Raw genomic sequence first — 17,805 nt, forward strand, 5'->3', positions numbered from 1 at the left:
TCATTTCCCTTTATTGTGCAATACTTCTGGTCAACTCACTATAAGTAGACTGTTAGTCTGTTACCAACTCTTATTCCTAATGATTTATTCCTAACTGACATCTCTCTAGCCAGGGAACTGTGGACCAGAGGCACCGTCTCATCTTGACCACCAGCACTGGACGACATGGGTGCCCCTCTGAGGTTGCGTTTTTTGTGGATTTACCTTTTTTGGGAAAGATCTGAATTGAATCATTATTGAGAATCATGGATTTAAAGGAACTGAATCTCTTTTTGACTTTGACTTCTTGACTATTTAAAAAATATATATATTTCACCTTTATTTAACCATGTAGGCTAGATGAGAACAAGTTCTCATTTACAACTGCAACCTGGCCAAGATAAAGCAAAGCAGTGCGACACAAACAACAACAGAGTTACACATGGAATAAACAAACATAGTCAAAAATACAATAGAAAAAGTATATATACAGGCAATAAATAGACCATAGTGGCGAAATAATTACAATATAGCAATTCAACACGGGAGTGATAGATGTGCAGAAGATGAATGTGCAAGTAGAGATACTGGGGTGCAAAGAAGCAAAAATAAATAACATTATGGAGATGAGGTAGTTGGATGGGCTATTTACAGGTGCAGTGATCTGTGAGCTGCTCTGACCGCTGGTGCTTAGCTAGTGAGGGAGATATGAGTCTCCAGCTTCAGTGAATTTTGCAGTACGTTCCAGTCATTGGCAGCAGAGAACTGGAAGGAAAGGCGGCCTGAAGGAGGAATCGGCTTTTTAGGGTGACCAGTGAAATATACCTGCTGGAGCGCGTACTACGGGTGGGTGCTGCTATGGTGACCAGTGAGCTGAGATAAGGCGGAGCTTCACCTAGCAAAGACTTATAGATGACCTGGAGCCAGTGTGTTTGGCTACGAATATGAAGCGAGGGCCAGCCAACGAGAGCATACAGGTCGCAGTGGTGGGTAGTATATGGGGCTTTGGTGACAAAACGGATGGCACTGTGATAGACTGATTCCAATTTGCTGAGTAGAGTGTTGGAGGCTATTTTGTAAATGACATCGGAGGATCGGTTTATATAGTCAGATTTACGAGGGTATGTTTGGCAGCATGAGTGAAGGATGCTTTGTTGCGAACTAGGAAGCCGATTCCAGATTTAATTTTGGATTGGAGATGCTTAATGTGAGTCTGGAAGGAGAGTTTGCAGTCTAACCAGACACCTAGGTATTTGTAGTTGTCCACATATTCTAAGTCAGAATCGTCCAAAATAGTGATGCTGGAAGGGCGGGCAGGTGCGGGCAGCGATCGGTTGAAGAGCATGCATTTAGTTTTACTTGCATTTAAGAGCAGTTGGAGGCCACAGAAGGAGAGTTGTATGGCATTGAAGCTCATCTGGAGGGTTGTTAACACAGTGTCCAAAGAAGGGCCAGAAGTATACAGAATAGTGTTACGAACCGGCTCAAAGCCCGTAACAAAACATATATTTACTAAATAAACTAAACTATGTACAATACACACTGGTGTGTGTAATCAGTAGTGTAAGTGAGTGTTTTGCATGCATAAATGTGATAATGCAGGGTGTTGAAAGATGCCAAAGCAAACCAACCAAAAAGCCACCAAGAAACACAACAAAATCTATAAAGGTGTCTGCATGGAGAGAGTCTCTTCCATGAATGGGGAAGTGGTGTATTTATTCTATGACACAGCGGGGCCCAGGTGTTTCCCATGTAGCTGACGACCCTCCCAACTCCGCCCACCGGCATCCTAATAAGGAAACAAGAACAAAGAGAATACGGCTTTCTAATCTCTGGGGATCTCAGATGATATGAAAGAGAGCTTGAACAGGCTAGTAATAGGGGTTGCAACCCTATTTTAGAAAATCTCATTTTAGAAAGAGAGGGTCCAGATTGTCTAGCCCGGTTGATTTGTAGGGCTCCAGATTTTGCAGCTCTTTCAGAACATCAGCTATCTGGATTTGGGTGAAGGAGAAATGGGGAGGCTTGCGCAAGTTTCTGTGGGGGGTGCAGGGCTGTTGACCGGGGTAGGGGTAGCCAGGTGGAAAGCACAGCCAGCCGTGGAAAAATGCTTATTGAAGTTCTCACTTATCGCGGATTTATCGGTGGTGACAGTGTTTCCTAGCCTCAGTGCAGTGGGCAGCTGGGAGGAAGTGCTCTTATTCTCCATGGACTTTTACAGTGTCCCAGAACTTTTTGGAGTTTGTGCTACAGGATGCAAATTTCTGTTTGAAAAAGCTAGCCTTTGCTTTCCTAACTGCCTGTGTATATTGGTTCCTAACTTCCCTGAAAAGTTGCATATCACGGGGGATATTCGATGCTAATGCAGAATGCCACAGGATGTTTTTGTGCTGGTCAAGGGCAGTCAGGTCTGGAGTGAACCAAGGGCTATATCTGTTCTTAGTTCTACATTTTTTTGAATGGGGCATGCTTATTTAAGATGGTGAGGAAAGGACTTTTAAAGAATAACCAGGCATCCTCTACTGACGGAATGAGGTCAATATCCTTCCAGGATACCCGGGCCAGGATGATTAGAAAGGCCTGCTCACTGAAGTGTTTTAGAGAGCGTTTGACAGTGATGAGGGGTGGTCGTTCGACCGCAGACAATGAGATATTGTGTTCAGACTGATGAGGGGGGAAAAACTATTGAATCCATTTTAGAATAAGACTAATGTAACAAAATGTTGAAAAAGTCAAAGGGTCTGAATACTTTCCAAATGCACTGTATCCTGGCAAATGAGAAATGTTCACTAACAGGGATGTAAACAAATTTGTGCAGAAATCTTTAGAGAAATAAGCTTTTTTGCATATGGAACATTTCTGGAATCTTTTATTTCAGCTCATGAAACATGGGGCCAACACTTTACATGTTACATTTATTATTTTTATTCAGTAAATCTTAATGACTATGTGTACAGTACATACAATTTGTATAAAACCCATATAGGTGTGAGACAACATCCCTCCCCGTGGCTGTATGAGAAGTGTATAAGGCTTATGTGTAATGTATGTATTATGTTGAGTGTGTAATGTACAGTGTCTATTTTGTATACAGCAGAACTGTGTGTCTAAGACCATTTTCCCATCGGGACATTAAAGTTCATCCTCTTCCTATACGCTGTATCTATAATTATATGACTATTTTAGGTTGACTATAATTTCATTACACAATTTCTGATACATCTCATGCCTTACGTTTATTTTCCTGCATCAGTAAAATCAGGAAGTGCATCATCTATGCCTCTACCGCCATTCAATCCAATTAGACTGGTTTTGGATTTCTCCCTGAACAAGATGTTTGCTATTTTTGCCCCATTCTGGAACTTTGAGGGACTATGACATAGCCCCTCTAGTGGTTTAATAGGATCTATATTGATATAATAATGGACAGGGTGTCCCCAAAGACTTTAATCTGTAGTGTAGTCTAGATACATTTCTGCTCCGGTGGTGGTGGTGAGGGGGGGGGGGGGGGGATACTAGTCACGGTGTTCAGACTACATAGACCAGATACACCCAGCAAACAGAATTCTAGATATAAACAGTAAAGGTTGATAATAATGTCAGTTCAATGCCAATAGGCTTAGGACTACATATTTATACCCTCACCATAATGTGTTACCCTGGATACATTGATACTCTGATACATGTATGAAATGTCTGCTTTCCTAGATGATCTTTATCATGAAATTAAATCAAATTTTATTGGTCACATACACATGGTTTGCTGATGTTAATGCGAGTGTAGCGAAATGCTTGTGCTTCTAGTTCTGACAATACAGTAATATCTAACAAGTAATCTTAACAAATTCACAACAACTACCTTATACACACAAATGTAAAGGGATGAATAAGAATATGTACATGTAAATATATGGATGAGCGATGACCGTGCGGCATAGGCAAGATGCAGTAGATGGTATAGAATACAGTATATAGATGAGTAATGTTGGATATGTAAAGATTATTCAAGTGCCGTTATTTAAAGTTACTAATGATGCTTTTATTGAGTCAATTTATTAAAGTGGCCAGAGATTTGAGTCTGTATGTTGGCAGCAGCCTCTCTATGTTAGTGATGGCTGTTCAACAGTCTGATGGCCTTGAGATAGAAGCTGTTTTTCAGTCTCTCTGTCCCAGCTTTGATGCACCTGTACTGACCTCGCCTTCTGGATGATAGCGGGGTGAACAGGCAGTGGCTCGGGTGGTTGTTGTCCTTGATGATCTTTTTGGCCTTCCTGTGATATCGGGTGCTGCAGGTGTCCTGGAGGGCAGGTAGTTTGCCCCTGGTGCTGCATTGTGCAGCTCGCACTGCCCTCTGGAGAGCCTTGCGGTTGAGGGCGGAGCACTTGCCGTACCAGGCGGTGATACAGCCCGACAGCATGCTCTCGATTGTGCATCTGTAAAGGTTTGTGAGTGTTTTAGGTGACAAGCCAATTTCTTCAGCCTCCTGAGGTTGAAGAGGCGCTGTTGCACCTTCTTCACCACGCTGTCTGTGTGGGTGGACCAATTCAGTTTGTCTGTGATGTGTACGCCGAGGAACTTAAAACTTTCCACCTTCTCCACTACTGTCCCATCGATGTGGATGGGGGAGTGCTCCCTCTGCTGTTTCCTGAATTCCACGATCATCTCCTTTGTTTTGTTGATGTTGAGTGATAGGTTATTTTCCTGACACCACACTCCAAGGGCCCTCACCTCCTCCCTGTAGGCCGTCTCGTCGTTGTTGGTATTCAAGCCTACCACTGTAGTGTCGTCTACAAACTTGATTGAGTTGGAGGCGTGCACGGCCACGCAGTCATGGGTGAACAGGGAGTACAGGAGAAGGCTGAGAACGCACCCTTGTGGGGCCCCAGTGTTGCGGATCAGCGGGGTGGAGATGTTGTTTCCTACCTTCACCACCTGGGAGGTGAGCTCGTGTTGGCACCGGACAAGTCCACAGTGCCTGACTCCATCACCAGCATCGTATGGAAGCATGGGAAGTACACAGATCCGGGTGGTCTGGGTATCTATGCTGCCTTCATAAACCGCACAACCCTGAACCACACTACTGGAGAGCTGAGAATCAGTGGATTGAAGATATAAGACAGTGGAGTTTATTCTGTGGAGTTCAACAGAAAACAGCTTGACATATACAGTCGTGGCCAAAAGTTTTGAGAATGACACAAATATTAATTTCCACAAAGTTTGCTGCCTCAGTGTCTTTAGATATTTTTGTCAGATGTTACTATGGAATACTGAAGTATAATTACAAGCATTTCATAAGTGTCAAAGGCTTTTATTGACAATTACATGAAGTTGATGCAAAAAGTCAATATTTACAGTGTTGACCCTTCTTTTTCAATCCGCCCTGGCATGCTGTCAATTAACTTCTGGGCCACATCCTGACTGATGGCAGCCCATTCTTGCAAAATTAATGCTTGGAGTTTGTCAGAATTTGTGGGTTTTTGTTTGTCCACCCGCGTCTTGAGGATTGACCACAAGTTCTCAATGGGATTAAGGTCTGGGTAGTTTCCTGGCCATGGACCCAAAATATTGATGTTTTGTTCGCCAAGCTACTTAGTTACCACTTTTTCCTTATGGCAAGGTGCTCTATCATGCTGGAAAAGGCATTGTTCGTCACCAAACTTCCTGGATGGTTGGGAGAAGTTGCTCTCGGAGGATGTGTTGGTACCATTTCTTTATTCATGGCTGTGTTCTTAGGCAATATTGTGAGTGAGCCCACTCCCTTGGCTGAGAAGCAACCCCACACATGAATGGTCTAAGGATGCTTTACTGTTGGCATGACACAGAACTGATGGTAGCACTCACCTTGTCTTCTCCGGACAAGCTTTTTTCTGTATGCCCCAAACAATCGGAAAGGGGATTCATCAGAGAAAATGACTTTACCCCAGTCCTCAGCAGTCCAATCCCTGTACCTTTTGCAGACTTTCAGTCTGTCCCTGATGTTTTTCCTGGAGAGAAGTGGCTTCTTTGCTGCCCTTCTTGACACCAGGCCATCCTCCAAAAGTCTTCTCCTCACTGCGTGCAGATGCACTCACACCTGCCTGCTGCCATTCCTGAGCATGCTCTGTACTGGTGCTGCCCCAATCCCGCAGCTGAATCAACTTTAGGAGACAATCCTGGCACTTGCTGGACTTTCTTGGGCTCCCTGAAGCCTTCTTCACAACAATTGAACCGCTCTCCTTGAAGTTCTTGATGATCCGATAAATGGTTGATTTAGGTGCAATCTTACTGGCACCAATATCCTTGCCTGTGAAGCCCTTTTTGTGCAAAGAAATGATGACAGCACGTGTTTCCTTGCAGGTAACCATGGTTGACAAAGGAAGAACAATGATTCCAAGCACCACCCTCCTTTTGAAGCTTCCAGTCTGTTATTCGAACTCAATCAGCATGACAGAGTGATCTCCAGCCTTCAACACTCACACCTGTGTTAACGAGATAATCACTGACATGATGTCAGCTGGTCTTTTTGTGGCAGGGCTGAAATGCATTGGAAATGTTTTTTTCATTTGCATGGCAAAGAGGGACTTTGATCAGATGAATTGCAATTAATTGCAATCTTCATAACATTCTGGAGTATATGCGAAATGCCATCATACAAACTGAGGCAACAGACTTTGTGAAAATAAATTGTGTGATTCTCAAAACGTATGGCCACGACTGTACACTGTTATCAGTATGTGTTTCTGTGTGCGTATGTATATATCTGTGTGTATGTACCCGTGTGTATGTCTGTGTGTGGTCATGTAGAAACAGAAGGTTATGCAATGCCTCACAAGCATTTTTTTGTTTAGTATACATTATACTGTGTATTATAAAAGTATTGGAGATTTCTTTCAAATGATCGAATTAGAAAGAGTTTGTCATTCTGTTCTCATTAGCAGATAAACCTAGCAGATCCAATAGTCCTAAAGATGAGTCAAAGCCTGAGGGTAAGAAGACAGTGGCATTCACCTGGAATTCTGCCACTTAGCATCCTTTTCATTGTCATCCAGAAGTGAACACAACCAATGCTAATGTGATCTGTGTATGAGAATGCTAAACTCTAAACTTCTCTCTTCTCTTCTTCTCAACTAAAGGCAGTGATGTAGTCCAGTCAGAACAAGGCAAGTCATCCAGTTAATTTAAGGCTGTACAAACAGAAGCAACTTCTTTAAAGATGGACTATACAGAAATCATTCCTCCATTTCCTGGGTGATATAATTATAAAAGTGTACATAATTTCACTTTGTCACAAAATAAGCAATCATTGTGTAAAATATATGTTGAATAACCAAACATATTGTTTATTCAGCTGTTTGAAGCTGGTGTACAAAACCCGAAACGGGAAGCATAGAAATAGCACACAGAATGCTTCTGATACTTGCTTTCAACGGGAATGAAGGGGAAGAGGACGCAGACCAAGCTGGGCAGGGGAAGGAAGGTGTGTATGAAACTTAAGCAGATAGTTCACCTGGTAACAGAGTGCTCTGGCAGTTACAGTGAACTCAAACCATATTTGTCCTGATGATTTTATTCCTGTAACTGACTGATTCTGAAAAGCTAAATACATTATCGTGTGTTGTATTATAAGAAGAGAGGGTTCATCTAGAACAAACTCATTCCACGAAGGGCTTAGCGTCTACGGATTTTAGTTTTTACCTTTCAGTTTAAGACCTAGACAACCAGGTGAGGGGAGTTCCTTACTAATTAATGACATTAATTAATCAATCGAGTACGAGGGGCGAACACCCCTCAGACACTCGACCCTCCGTGGAATGAGTTTGTCACGTGATCTAGAGTGTTACTTGAAATGATATAACTAGAGCTAGTTAGTGGTCCAGAATAGACATTAACCAGGATGTATTTTTATTTTTTGTATTGTTGTAGCTTGTGAGGGTGTGAAGGGAGAGCAGGGATGTGTATGTTTACCTGCATGTGCGTATGATTATGTCCAACTCTTTTGTTGTGTGTTTTCTTGCCAGATGCCACTCCGTTGAAGTAGAAAGACCACCAGTAAAGAATCCAGTATTTTAGGATGGTAAGTCTGAGTCTGAGAAAGACACCAACCACTACATTTATTAAGAAGCATTAGGAAGTGCTCACATTGTTATCACATTATTATGTTAGTGATGATCAACATGGTATTTTAATTTTAATTTGGATGCAATGAAAGACAAACAATGAACAAGTCTGATTGTTGCTGGAAAGGAAGAACACCTGTTGTTGCATTTATAACAAAAGACCAAGAGTTTTTCCAGACCATGTGACCTGACCAGGAAAAACACCTGGCCCTAGTCATTAGTAATGTTTTGTCTCATGAGCTCTTTCCTCTGTTGCTTCCTTCCAGCTGGTGGTCTTCCTGGTGGGGTAACTGAGGAGCAGAAACATGGGGTTTGAAGGCTCTCAGTACATGACTCCCTATGTTACATTGAGACAAACGACCAAGAAGAGAGAAACATGTTTGAACTGTTGGAGATGTTTTAAATTAAATGTAAAATGAGGGAAAACAACAGGCGAACGTTTCACAAAGTAACATGCATGGAATCAGATTAAGTACATTGAGCTACGAAGTATTGGCACAGACATCTTTTGTTGTTTTGGCTCTGTACTCCAGCACTTTGAATTTGAAATTATACAATGACTATAAAGTTAAAGTACAGACTGACAGCTCTGATTTGAGGGTATTTTCATCCATATCAGTTGAACCGTTTAGAAATTACAGCACTTTTGTACATAGTCGCCCCATTTTAGGGGACCTAAAGTATTGGGACAAATTCACTTATGTGTATTATTGTGTCACTTTTATTCTAAATAAGAAAATAATGTTTCTAAACACTTTTACATTAACACGGATAATCCTGAATGAATCATGAATAATGGCAGTGAGGAGTGAGAAAGTTAGATGCAGAGGTTAGCAAGTCTTGGGGGTCTGATATTTGTGCGTCTAACTTTCTCACTCATTATTTATGATTCATTCAGGATTATCCATAATCATGGTAGCATCCATATTAATGTAGAGGTGTAAAGAAACATATATTCTAATTTACAATAAAAGTGACAGAATACATTATTTACCATTCATTTCTATTGGGCACAAAATAATCTGCAAAACAAACAGCAAATGGATCCAACAAGTTTTTAGTCACAAGCTTGATGTAATTATTGTGTGCTAGAAATATGGGACCAAATATGGTGAATTTGTCCCAATACTTTGGGTCCATAAAATGGGAGGCCTATGTAGAAAAAGTCCTGTAATTTCTAAACGGCTCACCCGATACGGATGAGAATACCCTCAAATTAAAGCTGACAGTCTGCCCCCCCCCCTCCCTCCAGATGTCGTCCATTATCTCCTATCCTGTGTTTTCTGTTTGTCTGTTGCCAGTTCATCTTGTCTCGTCAAGCCTACCAGCGTTTTCCCCCATACACCTGTGTCTTTCTAGTCCCTGTTTTCCCAGTTTTGACCATCTGCCTGCCCTGAGCCTGAGCCTGCCTGCCCTGAGCCTGCCTGCCCTGAGCCTGCTTGCCCTGAGCCTGCCTGCCCTGAGCCTGCCTGCCTGCCCTGAGCCTGCCTGCCTGCCCTGAGCCTGCCTGCCTGCCCTGAGCCTGCTTGCCCTGAGCCTGCCTGCCCTGAGCCTGCCTGCCGTTCTGTACCTTGTGACACTGTCCTGGATTACTAACCTCTGCCTGCCCTGACCATGAGCCTGTTGACCTGTCGTTTTACCTACTCTGTTTGTAATAAACTTTTGTTTCTTCAAACTGTCTGGGCCTTATCATGAGGTCTGATAGTGTCAATCACTTTGTGGTTGTATGATTCCTTTTCAGGTATTTTCCCCAGAGCGCTTAATGCCAACCCAATGCACTTTCTGTTTTAAATCGCAGCTTGTGAATTTCAAAGTTCTTCAAGCCTTGTAAGCCTTGTATGGGTTGGTATTGTTTATTTTTCTCAGAATAACTTAAGCCAACCCCCCCCCCACTAGGCAAAGTATACTGTAGGGAGAGAGTGTTGGTTGAGAGGAACCAGCCTTGAGAGGTAGAGCTCATCCTTATCTGCCTTGCAAAGGGAGAGAGCTCTGCAGCACTGAGATGTTTTATTACGAAGAGAGAGCTCTGCAGTACTTAGATGTTTTATTACTAAGAGAGAGCTCTGCAGTACTGAAGTTTTATTACTAAGAGAGAGCTCTACAGTACTGAGATGTTTTATTACTAAGAGAGAGCTCTACAGCACTGAGATGTTTTATTACTAAGAGAGAGCTCTGCAGTACTGAGATGTTTTATTACTAAGAGAGAGCTCTGCAGTACTGAGATGTTTTATTACTAAGAGAGAGCTCTGCAGTACTGAGATGTTTTATTACTAAGAGAGCTCTGCAGTACTGAGATGTTTTATTACTAAGAGAGAGCTCTGCAGTACTGAGATGTTTTATTACTAAGAGAGAGCTCTGAAGTAAGATGTTTTATTACTAAGAGAGAGCTCTGCAGTAAGATGTTTTATTACTAAGAGAGAGCTCTGCAGTACTGAGATGTTCTATTACTAAGAGAGAGCTCTGCAGCACTGAGATGTTCTATTACCAAGAGAGAGCTCTGCAGTACTAAGATGGTTTATTACTAAGAGAGAGCTCTGCATTACTGAGATGTTTTATTACTAAGAGAGAGCTCTGCAGTAAGATGTTTTATTACTAAGAGAGAGCTCTGCAGTACTGAGATGTTTTATTACTAAGAGAGAGCTCTGCAGTACTGAGAAGTTTTATTACTAAGAGAGAGCTCTGCAGTGCTGAGATGTTTTATTACTAAGAGAGAGATGTTTCTGCAGTACTGAGATGTTTTATTACTAAGAGAGAGCTCTGCAGTACTGAGATGTTTTATTACTAAGAGAGAGCTCTGCAGTACTGAGATGTTTTATTACTAAGAGAGAGCTCTGCAGTACTGAGATGTTTTATTACTAAGAGAGAGCTCTGCAGTACTGAAGTTTTATTACTAAGAGAGAGCTCTACAGTACTGAGATGTTTTATTACTAAGAGAGAGCTCTGCAGTACTGAGATGTTTTATTACTAAGAGAGAGCTCTGCAGTAATGAGATGTTTTATTACTAAGAGAGAGCTCTACAGTACTGAGATGTTTTATTACTAAGAGAGAGCTCTGCAGTAAGATGTTTTATTACTAAGAGAGAGCTCTGCAGTACTGAGATGTTTTATTACTAAGAGAGAGCTCTGCAGTACTGAGATGTTTTATTACTAAGAGAGAGCTCTGCAGTACTGAGATGTTTTATTACTAAGAGAGAGCTCTACAGTACTGAGATGTTTTATTACTAAGAGAGAGCTCTGCAGTAAGCTGTTTTATTACTAAGAGAGAGCTCTGCAGTACTGAGATGTTTTATTACTAAGAGAGAGCTCTGCAGTACTGAGATGTTTTATTACTAAGAGAGAGCTCTACAGTACTGAGATGTTTTATTACTAAGAGAGAGCTCTGCAGTACTGAGATGTTTTATTACTAAGAGAGAGCTCTGCAGTACTGAGATGTTTTATTACTAAGAGAGATGTTTTATTACTAAGAGAGAGCTCTGCAGTACTGAGATGTTTTATTACTAAGATGTTTTATTACTAAGAGAGCTCTGCAGTACTGAGATGTTTTATTACTAAGAGAGAGCTCTGCAGTACTGAGATGTTTTATTACTAAGAGAGAGCTCTGCAGTACTGAGATGTTTTATTACTAAGAGAGAGCTCTGCAGTAAGATGTTTTATTACTAAGAGAGAGCTCTGCAGTACTGAGATGTTTTATTACTAAGAGAGAGCTCTGCAGTACTGAGATGTTTTATTACTAAGAGCGAGCTCTGCAGTAAGATGTTTAATTACTAAGAGCGAGCTCTGCAGTAAGATGTTTAATTACTAAGAGAGAGCTCTGCAGTACTGAGATGTTCTATTACTAAGAGAGAGCTCTGCAGTAAGATGTTTTATTACTAAGAGAGAGCTCTGCAGTACTGAGATGTTCTATTACTAAGAGAGAGCTCTGCAGCACTGAGATGTTCTATTACCAAGAGAGAGCTCTGCAGTACTAAGATGGTTTATTACTAAGAGAGCTCTGCAGTACTAAGAGAGAGCTCTGCATTACTAAGAGATGTTTTATTACTAAGAGAGAGCTCTGCAGTACTGAGATGTTTTATTACTAAGAGAGCTCTGCAGTAAGATGTTTTATTACTAAGAGATCTGCAGTACTGATGTTTTATTACTAAGAGAGCTCTGCTGAGATGTTTTATTAGTACTGAGAAGTTTTATTACTAAGAGAGAGCTCTGCAGTGCTGAGATGTTTTATTACTAAGAGAGAGCTCTACAGCACTGAGATGTTTTATTACTAAGAGAGAGCTCTTACTGAGATGTTTATTACTAAGAGAGCTCTGCAGTACTGAGATGTTTTATTACTAAGAGAGAGCTCTGCAGTAAGATGTTTTATTACTAAGAGAGAGCTCTGCAGTAGATGTTTTATTACTAAGTTTATTTTATTACTAATAGAGAGCTCTGCAGTACTGAGATGTTCTATTACTAAGAGAGAGCTCTGCAGTACTGAGATGTTTTATTACTAAGAGAGAGCTCTACAGTACTGAGATGTTTTATTACTAAGAGAGAGCTCTGCAGTACTGAGATGTTTTATTACTAAGAGAGAGTTCTGCAGTACTGAGATGTTTTATTACTAAGAGAGAGCTCTGCAGTAAGATGTTTTATTACTAAGAGAGAGCTCTGCAGTACTGAGATGGTTTATTACTAAGAGAGAGCTCTGCCGTGAGATGTTTTATTACTAAGAGAGAGCTCTGCAGTACTGAGATGTTTTATTACTAAGAGAGAGCTCTGCAGTACTGAGAAGTGTTATTACTAAGAGAGAGCTCTGCCGTGCTGAGATGTTTTATTACTAAGAGAGAGCTCTACAGCACTGAGATGTTTTATTACGAAGAGAGAGCTCTGCAGTACTGAGATGTTCTATTACTAAGAGAGAGCTCTGCAGTACTGAGATGTTTTATTACTAAGAGAGAGAGCTCTGCAGTAAGATGTTTTATTACTAAGAGAGAGCTCTGCAGTAAGATGTTTAATTACTAATAGAGAGCTCTGCAGTACTGAGATGTTCTATTACTAAGAGAGACCTCTGCAGTACTGAGATGTTTTATTACTAAGAGAGAGCTCTACAGTACTGAGATGTTTTATTACTAACAGAGAGCTCTGCAGTACTGAGATGTTTTATTACTAAGAGAGAGCTCTACAGTACTGAGATGTTTTATTACTAACAGAGAGCTCTGCAGTAAGATGTTTTATTACTAAGAGAGAGCTCTGCAGTAAGATGTTTTATTACTAAGAGAGAGCTCTACAGTACTGAGATGTTTTATTACTAAGAGAGAGCTCTGCAGTAAGATGTTTTATTACTAAGAGAGAGCTCTGCAGTAAGATGTTTAATTACTAATAGAGAGCTCTGCAGTACTGAGATGTTCTATTACTAAGAGAGAGCTCTGCAGTACTGAGATGTTTTATTACTAAGAGAGAGCTCTGCAGTACTGAGATGTTTTATTACTAAGAGAGAGCTCTGCAGTACTGAGATGTTTTATTACTAAGAGAGAGCTCTGCAGTACTGAGATGTTTTATTACTAAGAGAGAGCTCTGCAGTACTGAGATGTTTTATTACTAAGAGAGAGCTCTGCAGTACTGAGATGTTTTATTACTAAGAGAGAGCTCTGAGATGTTTATTACTAAGAGAGAGCTCTGCAGTACTGAGATGTTTTATTACTAAGAGAGAGCTCTGCAGTACTGAGATGTTTTATTACTAAGAGAGCTCTGCAGTACTGAGAAGTTATTACTAAGAGAGAGCTCTACAGTACTGAGATGTTTTATTACTAAGAGAGAGCTCTACAGCACTGAGATGTTTTATTACGAAGAGAGAGCTCTGCAGTACTGAGATGTTTTATTACTAAGAGAGAGCTCTGCAGTACTGAGATGTTTTATTACTAAGAGAGAGCTCTGCAGTAAGATGTTTTATTACTAAGAGAGAGCTCTGCAGTAAGATGTTTAATTACTAATAGAGAGCTCTGCAGTACTGAGATGTTTAATTACTAAGAGAGCTCTGCAGTACTGAGATGTTTTATTACTAAGAGAGAGCTCTGCAGTACTGAGATGTTTTATTACTAAGAGAGAGCTCTACAGTACTGAGATGTTTTATTACTAACAGAGAGCTCTGCAGTACTGAGATGTTTTATTACTAAGAGAGAGCTCTGCAGTACTGAGATGTTTTATTACTAATAGAGAGCTCTGCAGTACTGAGATGTTTTATTACTAATAGAGAGCTCTGCAGTACTGAGATGTTCTATTACTAATAGAGAGCTCTGCAGTACTGAGATGTTTTATTACTAAGAGAGAGCTCTGCAGTACTGAGATGTTCTATTACTAAGAGAGAGCTCTGCAGTACTGAGATGTTTTATTACTAAGAGAGAGCTCTGTTTAATTACTAATAGAGAGCTCTGCAGTACTGAGATGTTTTATTACTAAGAGAGAGCTCTGCAGTACTGCAGTACTAAGAGAGAGCTCTGCAGTACTGAGATGTTTTATTACTAAGAGAGAGTACTGAGATGTTTTATTACTAAGAGAGAGCTCTGCAGTACTGAGATGTTTTATTACTAAGAGAGAGCTCTGCAGTACTGAGAGTACTGTGTTATTACTAAGAGAGAGCTCTGCAGTACTGAGATGTTTTATTACTAAGAGAGAGCTCTGCAGTACTGAGATGTTTTATTACTAAGAGAGAGCTCTGCAGTACTGAGATGTTTTATTACTAAGAGAGAGCTCTGCAGTACTGAGATGTTTTATTACTAAGAGAGAGCTCTGCAGTAAGATGTTTTATTACTAAGAGAGAGCTCTGCAGTAAGATGTTTAATTACTAATAGAGAGCTCTGCAGTACTGAGATGTTCTATTACTAAGAGAGACCTCTGCAGTACTGAGATGTTTTATTACTAAGAGAGAGCTCTACAGTACTGAGATGTTTTATTACTAACAGAGAGCTCTGCAGTACTGAGATGTTTTATTACTAAGAGAGAGCTCTACAGTACTGAGATGTTTTATTACTAACAGAGAGCTCTGCAGTAAGATGTTTTATTACTAAGAGAGAGCTCTGCAGTACTGAGATGTTTTATTACTAAGAGAGAGCTCTGCAGTAAGATGTTTTATTACTAAGAGAGAGCTCTGCAGTAAGATGTTTAATTACTAATAGAGAGCTCTGCAGTACTGAGATGTTCTATTACTAATAGAGAGCTCTGCAGTACTGAGATGTTCTATTACTAACAGAGAGCTCTGCAGTACTGAGATGTTTTATTACTAATAGAGAGCTCTGCAGTACTGAGATGTTTTATTACTAATAGAGAGCTCTGCAGTACTGAGATGTTCTATTACTCTGCAGTACTGAGATGTTCTATTACTAATAGAGAGCTCTGCAGTACTGAGATGTTTTATTACTAAGAGAGAGCTCTGCAGTACTGAGATGTTCTATTACTAATAGAGAGCTCTGCAGTACTGAGATGTTCTATTACTAATAGAGAGCTCTGCAGTACTGAGATTTTTATTACTAAGAGAGAGCTCTGCAGTAAGATGTTTATTACTAAGAGAGAGCTCTGCAGTACTGAGATGTTTTATTACTAAGAGAGAGCTCTGCAGTACTGAGATGTTTTATTACTAAGAGAGAGCTCTGCAGTACTGAGATGTTTTATTACTAAGAGAGAGCTCTGCAGTACTGAGATGTTTTATTACTAAGAGAGAGCTCTGCAGTACTGAGATGTTTTATTACTAAGAGAGAGCTCTGCAGTAAGATGTTTTATTACTAAGAGAGAGCTCTGCAGTACTGAGATGTTTTATTACTAAGAGAGAGCTCTGCAGTAAGATGTTTTATTACTAAGAGAGAGCTCTGCAGTACTGAGATGTTTTATTACTATGACTGATGTTTTATTACTAAGAGAGACTGCAGTACTGAGATGTTTTATTACTAAGCAGTACTGAGATGTTTTATTACTAAGAGAGAGCTCTGCAGTACTGAGATGTTTTATTACTAAGTACTGAGATGTTTTATTACTAGAGAGCTCTGTACTTGTTTTATTACTAAGAGAGAGCTCTGCAGTACTGAGATGTTTTATTACTAAGAGAGAGCTCTGCAGTACTAAGAGAGAGCTCTGCAGTAAGATGTTTTATTACTAGAGTACTGAGATGTTTTATTACTAAGAGAGAGCTCTGCAGTACTGAGATGTTTTATTACTAAGAGAGAGCTCTGCAGTAAGATGTTTTATTACTAAGAGAGAGCTCTGCAGTAAGATGTTTATTACTAAGAGAGAGCTCTGCAGTACTGAGATGTTTTATTACTAATAGAGAGCTCTGCAGTACTGAGATGTTCTATTACTAAGAGAGAGCTCAGTACTGCAGTACTTTTAGATGTTTTTTATTACTAAGAGAGAGCTCTGCAGTACTGAGATGTTTTATTACTAAGAGAGATGTTTTGTTTTATTACTAATAGAGAGCTCTGCAGTACTGAGATGTTCTATTACTAATAGAGAGCTCTGCAGTACTGAGATGTTTTATTACTAAGAGAGAGCTCTGCAGTACTGAGATGTTTTATTACTAAGAGAGAGCTCTGCAGTACTGAGATGTTTTATTACTAAGAGAGAGCTCTGCAGTACTGAGATGTTTTATTACTAATAGAGAGCTCTGCAGTACTGAGATGTTTTATTACTAAGAGAGAGCTCTGCAGTACTGAGATGTTTTATTACTAAGAGAGAGCTCTGCAGTACTGAGATGTTTTATTACTAAGAGAGAGCTCTGCAGTACTGAGATGTTTTATTACTAAGAGAGAGCTCTGCAGTACTGAGATGTTTTATTACTAAGAGAGAGCTCTGCAGTACTGAGATGTTTTATTACTAAGAGAGAGTACTGAGATGTTTTATTACTCTGCAGTACTGAGATGTTTTATTACTAAGAGAGAGCTCTGCAGTTTATTACTAAGAGATGTTGAGATTATTACTAAGAGAGAGCTCTGCAGTACTGAGATGTTTTATTACTAAGAGAGAGCTCTGCAGTACTGAGATGTTTTATTACTAAGAGAGAGCTCTGCAGTAAGATGTTTAATTACTAATAGAGAGCTCTGCAGTACTGAGATGTTCTATTACTAAGAGAGAGCTCTGCAGTACTGAGATGTTTTATTACTAAGAGAGAGCTCTGCAGTACTGAGATGTTTTATTACTAAGAGAGAGCTCTGCAGTAAGATGTTTTATTACTCTCTGCAGTACTGAGATGTTTTATTACTAAGAGAGAGCTCTGCAGTACTGAGATGTTTTATTACTAAGAGAGAGCTCTGCAGTAAGATGTTTTATTACTAAGAGAGAGCTCTACAGTACTGAGATGTTTTATTACTAAGAGAGAGCTCTGCAGTACTGAGATGTTTTATTACTAAGAGAGAGCTCTGCAGTAAGATGTTTATTACTAAGAGAGAGCTCTGCAGTACTGAGATGTTTTATTACTAAGAGAGAGCTCTGCAGTACTGAGATGTTCTATTACTAAGAGAGAGCTCTGCAGTACTGAGATGTTTTATTACTAAGAGAGAGCTCTGCAGTACTGAGATGTTTTATTACTAATAGAGAGCTCTGCAGTACTGAGATGTTCTATTACTAATAGAGAGCTCTGCAGTACTGAGATGTTTTATTACTAAGAGAGAGCTCTGCAGTACTGAGATGTTTTATTACTAAGAGAGAGCTCTGCAGTACTGAGATGTTTTATTACTAAGAGAGAGCTCTGCAGTACTGAGATGTTTTATTAC

The 17,805-nt window shown here is 40.1% G+C and overlaps 1 protein-coding gene across 4 annotated transcripts in view; it reads left to right on the plus strand.

Annotated features, from left to right (window-relative positions):
- LOC115126052 (uncharacterized) overlaps window positions 1-9,753 on the plus strand; it is a 34,380-nt gene extending 24,627 nt beyond the window's left edge. The window contains exons 12-16 of one of the 4 annotated variants that reach the window (XR_010463995.1): window positions 114-182; window positions 7,092-7,118; window positions 7,307-7,435; window positions 7,977-8,032; window positions 8,342-9,753. The gene's annotated coding sequence lies outside the window, so the exon portion shown is untranslated. Of the gene's footprint in view, window positions 1-109; window positions 3,133-7,091; window positions 7,119-7,306; window positions 7,436-7,976; window positions 8,033-8,341 lie in introns of those variants that run through there. The other 3 variants (XR_010463994.1, XM_065018945.1, XM_065018944.1) reach the window with 3 other exon arrangements.
- Window positions 9,754-17,805: the final 8,052 nt, after the last annotated feature.

This window comes from Oncorhynchus nerka, linkage group LG5 (genome assembly GCF_034236695.1).
Source record: "Oncorhynchus nerka isolate Pitt River linkage group LG5, Oner_Uvic_2.0, whole genome shotgun sequence".
NCBI lineage: Eukaryota > Metazoa > Chordata > Actinopteri > Salmoniformes > Salmonidae > Oncorhynchus > Oncorhynchus nerka.